Source organism: Eulemur rufifrons, chromosome 23, assembly GCF_041146395.1.
Source record: "Eulemur rufifrons isolate Redbay chromosome 23, OSU_ERuf_1, whole genome shotgun sequence".
Taxonomy (NCBI): domain Eukaryota; kingdom Metazoa; phylum Chordata; class Mammalia; order Primates; family Lemuridae; genus Eulemur; species Eulemur rufifrons.
Genome location: NC_091005.1, coordinates 609,062 through 623,339, shown reverse-complemented (window position 1 = coordinate 623,339; position 14,278 = coordinate 609,062).

Genomic DNA, 14,278 nt, shown 5'->3' with positions numbered 1-14,278 from the left:
GTGTGGACAGACGCCAGTTTGTCTATCCATTAACGGGCGCCTGGGTGGTCTGCACGTTCTAGCTGTTACAGGTATCACCGCTACCAACGTCGGGGTGCACGTTTTTGCGTGGACCTGTGTTCTCCCGGGTGCAAACCTGTGAGCGGAATCGCTGCGTCACAGGGTCCCGTCCCCACCCCTGCACCGGCGCTCACTGTGGTCTGTCTTCTGCGCACGGCTGCCTGGCGGAGTGGGCAGTGTCACCTGTGGTTCTGATCCGTGTCCCCGATGGCTAATGGCACCAAGCGTCGTTCCAGGTGCTTCTTGGCCGTTCATGTATCTTCCCTGGAGAAATGTCTGGCCAGGTCTTCTGCCCACACGTTAGGTTCTTTGTCTTTAGTGATTTGCATGAGTCCTTTGTATACGCTAGACACAAGTTTCTTATCAGATATATGATGTGCAAGTCTTTTCTTCCACTGTGTGTCTTTTCTTTTTGAGACAGGGTCTCGCTCTGTCACCCGGGCAGAGTGCCGTGGCGTCATCACAGCTCAGCTCAGCCTCCAATCCTGGGCTCAAGCGATCCTCCTGCCTCAGCCTCCCGAAGTACCAGGAGTACAGGCACCACCACGCCCGGCCCTTTTCACTTTCATGATGGTGTCCTTAGCATAAAAGTTTTAATTTTGATGTAAATCATCTATTTTTTTCTTTTCTTGCTGTGTTTTTACATCATGTGTCAGAAACCATTGCCTAATCCAAGGTCACAAAGATTCGCGCCTTTGTTTTCCTCTAAGGCTTTTGTAGTTGCAGCTGTTAACGTTTGCCCTCGAGCCGCCATGAGTTACTGCCGTAGGTGGTGCGGGGCCGTAGGTGGTGCGGGGCCGGGGCTCGGCTTGGTTCTATCACATGTGGGAATCCAGTGATCCCAGCGCCGTTTGTTGAAGACGATTCCTTCTGCCTCGAACAGTCTCAGCTTCTTTGTCAAAAACCAACTGACCCCACGTGTGAGAGGTTGAAGCATCAGATTTTCATCTTTAAAATCTGGCTAAGAATTAATGCTGGCACCGTGCTGCTCTTGCAGGGGTTAAACAAAGTAATTCACAGCGGGAGTTTCTCGTGCACAGCCGGCACCTGACCGGCACTTGGTGCGTCGGCGACGGCAAAGGGGTGTGGAAGGACCTGGGCGTCCTCCCCGGGGGCCTTCGCGGTGCTGCCGAGGCGCAGGCTGGGAGGGCCGGGGCGGCGTGGCCCGGGCTGGGCGCGTGGGCAGCGGCCTCCCTTCTCCCCGCCGCCTCTCACCACCCTGCCGGCAGCGGCCTGGCCCGCGCCCGCCTGACCTGGCCGGCAGGGATGGAAATAGTTACTCTGACTTTTCACAGAGACGAATGATGATCTCAGGTGAGGGGTAGGGATTTGGAACAAGACGTCCCTGGTAACAAAGCCTCGGAGAAAACACAGCCCCAAACAGTCGTTTCCAGAGAGGCCGCTTCGCCCGGGGTTTCCTCCTGGGCGCCGGCTGCCCGTGGAGCCGCCACAGGGACGTCCCTCCCTCGAGGGGCTCGGTGTGTCCTCGGGGCTGCTCGCGCGGGACTCACGAGTGTCAGGGTGTCTGCTCGGTCCAGCGCAGCGCCGGGCACTCCGGGAGCACGGTCCTGGGATAGGTCATTATTGTCACCTTGGTCCACGTGTGCCTCTCTTCCCAGAGCCCTGGGGGACAGGCCACGGCTGTTGCGACTGTGCCGAGCGGGCACAGAGACTCTGCACTCGGCAGGGAAGGGCTGGACGGCGACTGTGGAAGAGCCGCGTGGGCGGGGGGGAGGGAAGGAGCCGCTTCTCCCCACGTCCTCGCATCCCACGCGGCGTCTCGCAGGGAAATCGGCAGTCGAGCCTCTTTCTGACGTCTCATTTTCCTTCGAAACAGCTGCGTTTCATCCAGACCTCTAAATATTTATCCGAGCGTTCTTCCTATCATCTGAAATCATTCGCCGAGTTCTAGGGGATGTTTCACGCTTCCTGTTGTGCAGTGACGTTTCTGTCTGCACAGATGCCCGGGCCGGCCATCTCTGTGCCTTGTCACCGGCACGGGCTGAGGCCGTCTGGCTCGCGAAGCAGGCGTGTCCCTCGCGGGGGCAGGAGGGCAGGTTGGGACCGGACGGCACAGCTCCGCGGTGGGTCCCACACGGCAGGTGCCGCCTCCGTCCTGGCTGGCAGCCCGTGTGCCGGCAGCGGGGGCGGCAGGTGTGTAGGCGCCTGGTCCCAAGGCCGCCTGGGTGACCCCGAGCAGCCTTTTTTCCCTCTTTTTGACTCAGTTTCTTTAAGCATGAATTGTGTTAGTGTTTCCCGTACCCCAGTAGATGATTTTGCCTGCACGGCATTCAGTCACGTTGATGCCCGTGGGAGGCATCCCTGCCCCATTGCCTCCTAATCCCGTGACTGTGACCAGGAGGAAGGCGTGGTGACAGTGACAAGCCGTCTCTACTACTCGCTTCTCCCTCTTAGGCAAAGGGACAGCCAACGTCAGCCCCAGAGGCTTCGGAGGGAAAGAGAATCTTGCTAGACTTTAATGAGTTTCTAGATGAATTTATTTTTAAGGTTACCTTCCCTGCGCGGCAGGCGATGCTGGTTTTCTTCTCAGGTCTGGCGTTTGTCCCAGACTTTTGACTTTAATGAGGGATCGCTGCTCACTGTTGCGCTGACACGAGCTGGCTCGCACGCTCTGACTTCCAGCTTCTGGTTTCGTTGGGGTCTTTTCTAAGAGGGCGAGGGGCACGTGGGTGGTGAGCAGGTCTCGGGGGGCCTGGGAGGTGGCTGGTCAACCCGTTTCTCTTTCCTCAACTCTTCTCAGACCGACATAACTAATGTCTTCCTCGGAGGGTGTCAGGACACAGTTGTGCCCAAACACGGACTGGGGCCCCGGCATGACTCCCTGCCACGGCTGTCGGGAGAGGCGCGGGGCCTGCTGCCCTGCCGGCCTTTGTCCCCAGACATTGTGCCATTTTTCACTAGTGACCTGCGGGACGCACGGAGCCACCGGGCCAGCAGGCAGGAGCACCGACGAGCTCAAACACAAAAGCATTTGTTAACGCAGCGGAAAAGTTCAACACGAAGGCACAATCTCTGCAGCGATGACGCAAGTACAGTTCGGGTGGAGCGGAACATCTTGGTAAAAAACGTCTTCACTAAATCAGTGCAGCGCACGGGGCGGGAACGTGCGTAGAATGCCCGATGCCACCAGCGAGCAACAGTCACGTCAGAACTCCGTCCCCGTCCGAGCAGCAGCGAGTTGTCAAAACGTGCAGCTGTGACGAGAGTGACGCAGCCACAAAGCTGGCGTGATGAACTGATGTCGACTGAAAACAAAATGAAACGTCAGAGCAGCAGCGGATGCTCCTCTCCGTCCCCTGCCGCCAGGTAGGGTCTAGAGCCGCGCCGTGAAGCAGCCTTCTCAATCTGGGTTGCGCTTTGTATGGACTTTGCTAGAAACTTAATTATTCAGTGAATGCTGTGTCAGAAAACTTCAGTTCATAAAGCTTTCGAGAAGTGCAATTATTGCCCAAAAGAGAAAATAAAGTCTGCTCAAAGAAAGGTGCTGAAATGTTCCCCGAGAGAGCAGCGGGGTGGGCTGCGGAGATCAGACGGCAGGAACCGGTGTTGTTCCTGGGACTTGACGTGCAGGGTCGCGGCCAACCGCGTCACCATGGAGTGTCCCGGCTGGGAGGACGAGTGTCCTGACGAGATTCCCATTTCTTAACTGGACGCATCTGTGGTCTCTGCTCCAACGGAACGTCCTTGAGACAGCCTGAGACTGTGGAGCGTTTAGATTTGGCAAAGCATTCAAAAGAATCATAAATAGAGACAACTTCTTGGACAACTTTTGGCTTATAAAATATTTGCTGACGAAAAGTTCTCTGGACGGAGACGAAAGATAACACCCGTGTACACAGCCACACGTGTCCACACGGACACATCGGAACCGGGAACGGCCCCCGAGTGGCTGCTCCTGCCCTGCGCCGACCGGGCCCCGCGGAGCCGCGGAAGGGCATCTTCTCCGTAAGACACCGGACTCCACGGCGTAGAGCCGGTCAGAGGCATCAATAATTGTGAATTTGTCAGTAGTACAGTATTGGAGAAAATTGGGGGATATTTTGTGAAAAAATAAAAGTAAAAAGTAATGAAAAAAGACATTCTTCAAAGAAAAAAAAAATACCAGTGACCTAGTTTTGGAGGCAGATAGGCTCGAGAAACAAACTTTGTAAATAGGTAGCAAGAGTAATTACTCCGCCTGCATTTTTAATGTCCTGAAAGTCAATATAAACCACTTTTTAGAATTTTACTTTAATAGACAGGTAGGTACTTTAATTTTTGAAATAATTTATTTTTGGTAATAGGTTTTAAGTAGAACTATTTTATAGGGCCACCAGTAAAAAATAAATAAAAATGTCAGACAGTAAATAGATATTTCCAAAAAAGCATCTGTCTTAGCAGCTGCGTTCGGTGACCCGTTTGCCGTCATGGCATCTTGGTTTGCTTGGCGAGTTAGCTGTCACCCTGACGGGGCACCCTGCACCCCCTGGTGGCAGGATCACTCTGTCCACGCCTGTCTCCCGGCCCCTTAAGGGCGCAGATGACACCTTAATCGTTTCTGTGTTAATTATTTCCTCAGTCGAGCTATTCAACGAACACTTAGTGCCTGCTCTCTGCCAAGGGTTGTACATTTGCAAACCCAGAGTTCGTGCGCGTAAAATGAACGCGAACTCTGTTTGGAGTCTCTAATTTGAGACCCCACCCCGGTGAGGAATTCGAGAAGGCGGTTCCCAGGGGGAGGGAGGGAGACCCTGGGCCCAGCCTGGAGGGGGGTCCCAATGCCATCTGGGAGTTGTGGCCCAGTGCTTAGTCGTGGCACTGGAGAGTGGAGGGCGCTGTCCCGGGCAGAACCACAGATGGGGGGTGACAGCGAAGCTCCCCCTCCCCCGTCTGCTGCTGAAAGAGGCTCTTGTGCAGCTCACGGGGCTCCCTGCACTGTTGCCCAGGACGGTCACTGCTCACAGTCGATGGTCTGATAGGTTTTAACAGAAACAGAGTTTGCTTCAAGGAAGGAGGAACCCGGCAGCGTTTTCGTGTCAGCCGGGTGTCCCGAACCATCTCCCCCGCCCCCCCCAGCACTTGGAATCTGGCACAACCTGTGGCGCAGTTTGGCCCCGCGGCGGCCCCGACCCGTTTCTTTCTGGAGCTCGTGTGTTTCGGGGAAGTGGGAGCCATGTGTCTCTGACTCATTTACACTTTGCTCATCAAAGCACCATTTTGTAAGAGCTCGTTGGCGCCCGGGTAGCCTTTCAAATCTTTTTTATGAGTCTCTTACCGACCCTCTAGTTCGGGGCCAAGTGTTAACAGAATCTCAACTTCAAAAGACCGGAGTCTGGTCCGAGACGCAGACTTCTGCGCGGGCACCGAACTTGGCCGGGCGTTTCCCGCTGGTCTTAGGCTGAGCCCAGCCAGGCAGTCGGGAGAGACGCTGGAATCTCGGCAGAATCTCGGAGTTACTAACTGTTCTCCCCTCGTGTGTTTCCGGCTGACCGCAGGCCTCGAGTGGGGAATCCCGGGGGCCCCTGTCACCTGTCCTCGGGGGCCAAGATGGCTCCATATGTGCTCGTGACCTCGTATGGGGTCTTGCGGGGCTTGGGTAACTTCCTTTTAACAGCCCGTTTCTTTTGCCACCGATGGCGGTTACAGCGTCACTCTATCCCTTCTCCTCGCCGAAGTTTAGTTTGTTCGCCCACCCACCCACCTACTCATTCATTCATTCCTTACTTGGTGGCTTGTCTTGAGTGGGGCCCGGGCCGTGAGCGCCTCAGTGAGCGGGAGACGTGGGAGGAGCCGTCCATGCAGCAGGCGGATCTGGGGGCCGTGGCGGCTGCAGGCTGGCGGGCGACTCGGGGGCTGGTGCGGTGACCGGGGAGCAGGTGGGGGACGGGGAGAGCACTCCGGGAGGGGCGTGCCCCCCCTCCCAACCCAGCCCTGGCAGCCACTGTGCTCTCTGCTCCTGAGATCAGCTTCTCTGGACTCTGTGTCCCGGTGTCATCTGCGGCACCTGTCTCCTGCGTCCACCTGACCGAGCGTAGCACGGCGTCCTCCAGGTTGGTCCCTGCTGTTGCAGTGACAGAGTCCCTCCCTTTCCGAGGCTGTGTAGCGTTTCCCTGTGAACACGCAGCGTTTCTTTGCCCGCTCATCCGTTACGGTCTGTCTCGGCTACTGTGACTACCGTGCCGTGTGTGCTGGGTGCGGGTGGCACCAACTGCTGCCGGTGTCCTGTCCTTTGCTCGTGTGCTCAGGGGGTGGCTGTGCCACGTGGCAGTTCTTGCAGTTTTCTGCGGGGTGGAAAACTCGCCTGTGCTCCAGGGTCACCTTGACACTTAGATGCGATCACTGACATCACGGGCCCCCCTGGGAACACCCAGCGTTGCGTGGAGTGTGTCTGGGAGCCCAGCAATGGGTGCTTGTGCCCCAGACCCAGCCTGCCTGGTGCCCCCGAGACCCTCCTGCAGCAGGAGACTGGGGAGGAAAAAGCTGCCGAGAGAGGGCTCCAGGGACCGGCAGAGAGGTCCCCGAGGTGCCAGGACTACATGTGAGACGAGCGTCAGGCTCAAAGCTCGGCTTCAAATACACACACCCCAAAATAACAACAACTTTCTTCACTCCTCTTGCCGGGCACTGTGTCTCCACTGTCTCTATCCATAGTTGTCCCTGAACACGGAAACTGCACAGAGCGTAGACACGGGTGTCAGACCCACAGCTGCCTTGCCCTGGTCCTGGGGTTATATCCTTCCTGTTGTGGATGAAATGCTAATGACAGAAGAGGGCATGTATTTTTAGGGTTTATATTTAAAATGTGGAAATAAAAAACTATCAACCTGACATTAGCCCAAAATACTCTTCTGAAAATTTGACTGATTATTTGGACATCTGGTTCTGGCCAACACGGAGCAACAGAAATGGGTTTTACCCCCCCTGCTGTGAACTCCCAGAACCTGGGCGCAATGTGCAAAGTGCAGTTTTCGACACCGGAGAACAGACAGTACCAGCCTGTGATCCCCGGGAGAAGAGAAATGAACGTCCTACGGCCGCACGGCTCGCTGCAGGTGGGGGGTGAAATAGAGGTGGCAGCGTCACTGAGTCCAGGAGAGAGAAACTGGAGCCCACGGAGGGAGATTTATCAAGACTCAGAGGGCGGAGAACTGGACAGGAAGGAGCTGCCAAGAGAGGACTCCAGGCAGCTGCAGAGAGGCCCCCTGAGGTTTTGGCTGAGCATCGATCTGTGCCTGTGTGCGAAGAAACTGCTGAAGGCTGGGGAAGAACCACCCAGGAGGAGCGGGGAGAACAATACTTGGAGCTCGCAAGGGCTGGGGATAGTTTGTGTTCCCACCAGCTAGGGCACTGAGTAGAACCCTCCCAAGAGTATTGTCGGAGTAACGGTGGAAAATTAGTCCTAGCCTGAGGCTGTTCTGGACCCACCCTGACAACACTTTAAAGCCAGCCTCGGGAGGATCTCACTGATTCCAAATAACTTCACATCAGAATAAAATCCAACACTATTTAAAGGAGTACAACAAAAACCAGAAATCAACAGTGAGCATCCACAATGTCTGGCATTTAATCAAAAATAACCAGACAGGAAGAAAATTAAAAGGAAAAATCCAAAGGAACTTAAATAACTCGGGCAATTTTGAAAGAAGAAAACAAAGTTGGAAGACACATGACTGCAAGATGTACTATTAACATTATGCCTCTATAGCCAAGACCGTATGACAGATACATAGGTCAACAGAACAGAACCGAGGCCAGAAATAGACCCCGTCAGTAGATTTCTTCCACCAGAAGTGCCCACATAACTCAGTAGAATAAAGACACTCTTTCAACAAATTTAAGAAGGTTAAGATCACGCAAAATATGTTTTCTGACCACAAGATGTTTTATTTGACTGGATAGCAGTAACAGAAAGATGTCTGAAAACTCCCTAAATATTTGAAGTTAAACGACACACTTCTAAATAACTCATGTGTCAAAGGAGAAATCACCGGGGAAATTAGAAAGTATTCAGAACTGCATGACAATGGAAATGCAACATGTCAAAATGTATAGGATGCAGTTAAAGTAGTACTTAGGAGGCAACTGTATAGCATTAACACTTAGATTAGAAAACAAGAAAGGTCCCAAATCAATTGTCACCTTGAGGAATCAGAGAAAGAAGGGTAAATGAAACTCAACAGGCAGAAGGAAGAAAGTGAGAGAAGTCGGTGCCATCGGAAACAGAGAACCACAGAGAAAATCAGTTTCACTGGCTCCTTTAGTCCCAGAGTTCGGCTGGCCACGCTGCTCTGATCTAACAACTGTAAAGTAGTCATTTTCCTTCCTAAGTCACACAAGCAGGCACACAGGGATCAGCAGAGCTGTCCACGACAGGGCGGCTGGGATTTGAACACAAACCCTTCTTGTTTTGGGAAGCCCAGGGCGAGAGAGTCTGAGCCCGACGGACCGGGACACCTGGTGCCTGACACCAACTGCAGCTCGTAACATGCTCCGAGTTGCCGGGATCCTGTGTCCTTAGCACCAGACCACGCAGACGCTCACGCATTGCAGCCTCGTGTCCCTCGGCACGCACTCCACCCCGGGACGCTCGTGTCTCGGGAGATGCCAGAGTGAATGACGTCACTGGTGTTGCTCCCTCCTTGAGGACAGTGACCCAGAGGTGTGCGGTGGAGACAGCATGATGAATTGGACCCGGGCCCCAGGGGATGTCCAAGTGCTTGGGTGGGTTAGGTTAGGTGGGTAACTTGAGTTTGTGATTTTGTTTATCCAGGGACTCTCATGGTGGGGTCCTGGGCCCACAGCAGCAGCGTCACCTGGGAACTTGCTACAAGCTCAGACCCTCAGGGCCCGGCCCAGACCTGCCCAGACCGTGGGGCGGGTCTGCCTTTAACGAGCCCTGCGTGTGATTCTGAACCTCTGGTCTATGGAGCCGCACTCTTTAAATGGGTGACTTGCATGTAAGTGAATTGTATCTTAACAAAGATTTCAAACAAGCGAAAAGATCATTGACTCTCTGGGGCAAACATGGTAACGATGTATCGTATTCTATCGTATTGTGGGTTTATGGTGCTCAAGGCAAACATGGTAACAATGTATCATGTCGCATTGGTGCATAAGGCAAACAGATAGTAACAAAGTATCATATTGTATCATAGTGTGGGTTTATAGTGTGCAAGGCAAACATATGGTAACAGCAGCTCCAGGGAGGGGACCGAGGGGGTGGAACTGCCCTGTCGTAAGGTCACTGCCTGTGGTTCCCGCCTGTCTTGGGCTGGGCCTGTGCTGGGATGCACGTGTGTGTGCACACACGCACACACACGTACACACACAGGCACACACACACACACACACAGGCCCGCACATAGACACGGGCTGTCTCCCGCCCGCGGATGCTGACCGGGGCTCAGTAGAACACACGAGCATCCCACTCTCTCAAGTCGTAACCCACCGTGCCGACGGCAGACGGGGTCCCCCTCGGTCGTCCCTGTTGCTAAGGCATTCTGGGCTGTGCGGTGCCCAGAGCGGTGCCACACAGGGGTGGGCAGACCCAGAGGCCTTTTTCCTGGGAGGACGCATTGGGAGCCCCCGTCCCTCTCTGTGTTCAAGGACGCTGTTTTCATCACGGGGTCCAGATGAGGTTATGCTAATGGCATCCGCGTTTGGCCTTTCCCCCCATTTCCTTATAAATCATCCAGTAATGGGAGGCCGTGCTCACTGCCAGAGCTGCTCCTCCCAGCAGAGGGCCAGGCGACCCGGGCGAGCGCCGAGGCCCAGCTCGGGCTCCGTCACGTGCGGGGAGGGCGAGCCAGGCGTCCACCGCACGCTGGAGAACTCCTCGCCAAGCCCCACTTTAGCTCCGGGGCTCTGGGCCGCCTGGTCCCCCAGAGAGGGCCCTCGGGGTGAAGGGGCAGAAGATGGCTCTAGAATGTAAGTGCCAGCGGAGGGTCTCCCCACACCTCGCAGGCGCCCAGCTCTCCCAGCGGACGAAATCGCAGCAGTCAAAGCAGCAGACAGGGCTGCTGGAATGCGCAGCCCAGGGTGTAAAAGCTGCATGTATTTAAGCTCCTCTGTGCTGGAAGAATGTATGCAAAGTAAAATAAACACCGCACTCTCTGGGAGGGCTCCGGGGTTCTGGCTGGGCCGGGGGATGTGGCCAGCCAAAGCATTCGAGGCAGCCGGGCTTGAGCTCCGGAGGAGCTGCCCACCACGAGACACAGGGACACACGTGGGACACTGGACCAGGAAGGCTCTGGCAACCGGGCAGGACGGGCAGGGGAAGGCCCTGGGGGCGCAGCGGCTCCCTCTGGAAGCAGAGCCGGGAGTCTGGCCTGCAGGTCCCCGGGCCAAGGATGGTCTGGCCTGCAGGTCGGGTCTTGCTGAGGTCCCTGCGGAGGTCCCTAGGCGTCCTGCCTACCTGGCTGCTGCTCCCTGAGAGGACAGAGCCGGGCGGGGACACTGAGGCAGCCCTTCTTTGCCTGGCGTGGCCCAGCAAAGCTGCCTCCAACAAGAGCCTTTCGGATCCTGCCGGGCCCAGCAGACGCCCGCACCCCTGGGCTCGCATCCCTGGCGGTGCACCGAGCTCCCAGCACCTGCCCGGGCGTGTCACTGCAGTGTCACGTGCGACACGAGAACACACGTGTCCTATTAGTAACCGAATTCTTTCTGATTAAGATGCAGATTTTATTGAGTGCAGGAAGGAAAATGTCCCGAACGCAGCGCTTCCCGGTGTCGGTAATGAGAACAATGTGCATGCGCAGTTCAGCACCGTAGGAAAGTCCGCCCGCGCTGCCGGCCCAGGCCGTTTGCGGTAACGTGTTACCAGCCACGGACCCCGGCGACGTCCCCCCCAGAGTTTATTTGGGTTGTTTTTTTCCTTTCCTCTGGCTTTCTTTTTTTTTTTTCTTTTGGACTTGAAGAAATCTCTGTAAATTGAATCTCAGAAATGCTGAGAGAATCCCAAGTGCGGTTTATAGAAACAGTTTGAAGTAGTCCAACTTAATTCCAGATTGCCTGCGTGTTGTTTTACATCTGCGAAATCAAAACCAGACAGAATGCTTTATTAAAACGCAGCGCCTGACGCTAATTTTTTTCCCATGGCTAATGCAATCGGTCTCGACTGTCAGTGTCCCTGCGTGTTTATCTTGGAGCGTCCCGGATCACGCCAGCCCTGCGTCTCCTCCTCCGTGTCGTCGCCCGTCTCTCTCCCCCAGCAGGGTCTCAGGACAGGGGCCTGGGAAGACGGGCCAGGCAGGCGGGCGGGCGGGCGGGGGCGCCGGAGCCTGTGGGGCTGCAGCCGGCCCTGGCCCTGCCCTCACACGAGGCTCTGGCTCCCGGCCCCCAGCCCTGCCTCCGCGGCCCCGTTTCCACGCTGGAGCCCGGGTGCCGGCCCTGAGCTGATTCACACACGCTGTTTCCAAGCAAACCATGAGCCTCCCCGTCCCCTGCTGCCCTGCCGTGACCCTGCAGGAGTGCCACCCCCGGTGCCCAGGTCCGATCCCACCCCCCCCATGTCACCCCCAATCCTTCCCCACCCCAACCCCCACCCTGCACTCCCGAGTAACTTTGGGCATCATGATCACAGCGTCTGTCCTGTCCTGGGAGGCCCATCTGTCGTCTGCCGAGTGTCTGCACAGACCCGGGTGTCTCCGCTGTCCGGGGCGGCTGTCACCCCCAGTACCCGCTCTGCCGTGCAGAGAAAGACTCTGAGTCCACGTCCGGCTCGGGTCCCCGGGATTCTGACCGGGGTGCGCTCGTTTATTCTGGGATGGGCCCCAGAATTCGCCTTTCCAACGAGCTCTCAGGGGTTGTCGGCACCCCGCCCCCGGGACGGCAGCCTCGGCGTCCCTGGGAGCCTGTGACACACGCAGACCCTCAGCCTGCCCAGACCGACCGCGTGAGACTCTGCACTTTAACAAGACTCCGAGGTGGCACCTGTGCGTGTCGGTGTTTGAGAAGCGCTGTCTCAGACCCTGAGGTCCCTGCGCCCGGTGTCCTTGTGTCACTGAGACCTTCTGCACATGGGAGGCCCTGCAAACACGCTTGGAGAACGACGCTCTACAAGCCAAACGCCGCCTCCTTTTTCCCTTTTGAAAGGGGAGATCGCCCTTCCCAGACCTGGTGTGTAGAATGTTCTCCAAGCGGGGAGGGCGTCGCTCACGCGGCAGCCCTCTGTGCAGCCTCTGGGGGTGGGGGCAGGTGGCCTCAGCAGACGCTCCTGGCTGACGTCAGCGCTGTCCCTCCTCAGTCGCAGCTTCCCTGGACCTTCCCAAGTGCAGGACTGGCCTCTGTCACTCTGACGGCAGAACCCCAAATCGCGTCTCAAAACAGCACCCGGGGCCGGGCGCGGTGGCTCACGCCTGTAATCCTAGCACTCTGGGAGGCCGAGGCGGGTGGATTGCTCAAGGTCAGGAGTTCGAGACCAGCCTGAGCGAGACCCCGTCTCTACTAAAAACAGAAAGACATTATATGGACACCTAAAGATCTATATAGAAAAAATTAGCCGGGCATAGTGGCGCATGCCTGTAGTCCCAGCTACTCGGGAGGCTGAGGCAGGAGGATCGCTTGAGCCCAGGAGTTTGAGGTTGCTGTGAGCTAAGCTGACGCCACGGCACTCACTCTAGCCTGGGCAACAAAGTGAGACTCTGTCTCAACAAAAAAAAATAAAAAAAAAAAAAAATAAAAAAAAAAAAAAAAAAAAAAAAACAGCACCCGGGAGAAGAGCTGGAGGGATGAACACGGTGCCGCTTGGACGCCCGTCCCCACGCGGTGGGGGGGATGTGGCGGTTCGTCCCAGCTGGCGTCTCTCGTGGTGACTTCTGGTTGGGGCCAGGAAGGGATGTTCGGACGCGTGAACGTGCACACCCGCACGTCTCTGGGACCTCCTCTCTGGAAACGCCCTGGTGCACTCGTCTATTCATGTAGTCAGCACGTTTATTGTGCCCCTACTGTATGCCAGGCACCGGGCTGGGCGCTGGGGAAATGCTGCCCCAGAGGGAACTGTTCCCGCGCCGACCGTCGCCGTGGAGGAAGGTTCAGAAATGTCACCAAGCAGGAGGCAGCAGACTCCAAGACCGTCCACGAGCCCCGTGGCCGCCTCTGCTTCCCCGCCTGGTGTCCCCGTCGTGACGCTTTGTGGCGCAAACCGGGTGCTCACACATGCGGCTCTGGGCTCCCGCCCAGCAGAGGAGCCAAGTGGATGGAAGTGACGATTTGGGACTTTTCGTAGGTTTTGTTTGTGTTGGTTACTCTGCTCCCAGGAATCTCAGGCGATGTAGCCAAGTGCAGTTTGTCTTTCTGTCCCTTAAAAGCAGCCAGCTTCTGGCGGGAGAGCCCAGGGCGCGGAGCTCCAGCTGGGGCCGGGCCAGGCGCTCCCAGGACGCCGGAGTTGGGTGGACGCCGGCTTTGGGGTCTGGAGCTCAGGACTCAGGTCCACCAGGTGCCCTTTGCCAGCATGAGGCCTCGACTGACCCTTGGCTCGTGGGGACACCAGTGATGTTGCCCACCCCATGGCGGGGGCAGGTCAGTAGACAGGTGCGTCTGAAGGTGCTCGGGGGACATTTTTAATGTGTTGCTTTCTCCTTCTTCATTACGGAAGAGAACAGGAGAGGCAGAGGAGGGGGCTAGACCAGAGTGGGAGAAACGCAGCCGTGAGGCTGAGAGGAAGGAAAGGGGTGTGGGGGGTCAAGGTCAGGAGCCCCCAGCTTCTCCCTTGGGAACCAGTTGATGGGGTTCATGCGAGTCATTCATTTATTCATTCCCCAAACAGCAAATACCGAGACGTGGTAACAGGCCCCGCGGAGGATTTAGAACGGAAGAGTAAGCGAGTCTGCTCTCAGGGAAAATAGATGAGTATGGAAAAGCAATCATGCTCCATGCTCTGTGGTGACAGCTCTGGGGAGTTACTGATGCTCCTGTGGTCACTCCAGGATGAGGAGCTCGGGTGCTTCTCTCGAGGCCACTGTGTCCCCCAAATTCATACGGTCAAGCCCTCACCCCGTGCGATGGCATTTGGAGATGGGGCCTTTGGCAGGTAATCGGGTTTAGGCGAGGCCATGAGCGTGGTCCCGTGGCAGGACTAGTGTCCTTATAGGAAAGGACGAGACTGCACGGAGCTCACTCTCTCTCCACCTCACAAGGACACAGTGAGAAGGTGGCCAGGGAGCCACCTGCATGTCACGAACCAAGTCACCAACACTTTGATCGGGGCTTCCAACCTCTG